Below are 318 nucleotides of genomic sequence, written 5' to 3'. Positions count from 1 at the left end.
GCGGGTGAGGCGGGGCTGCCGCAGGCATCACGAGAGGCGTGTGGTTGGGCTGGGAGGCCTCCAGCCTGCACATGCAGGTGGCGAGGCCAGCTTGCATGCTGTACTCTCGACTTCAGGCAGTGTGGAGGAACAGCAAGGAGCAGGCAGTCTGTTGTGTGTGCAGCCCTCTGCCCATAGCGGGGTGCAGGGCTCCTGGCTCCCGGTGCCGTTGTGCTTTCACAGGGTCGCTCAACAGCAGGAGCTTCTACCATCAGTTTAACAAACAGCCTGTCCGCAAGGAGCCCCTTGGCAGGAGGGGACCTCTGCTGCCTCCTTGCT

Source organism: Buceros rhinoceros, unplaced genomic scaffold, assembly GCF_000710305.1.
Source record: "Buceros rhinoceros silvestris isolate BGI_N320 unplaced genomic scaffold, ASM71030v1 scaffold23714, whole genome shotgun sequence".
NCBI lineage: Eukaryota > Metazoa > Chordata > Aves > Bucerotiformes > Bucerotidae > Buceros > Buceros rhinoceros.
Note: the sequence above shows the minus strand (reverse complement) of the source record.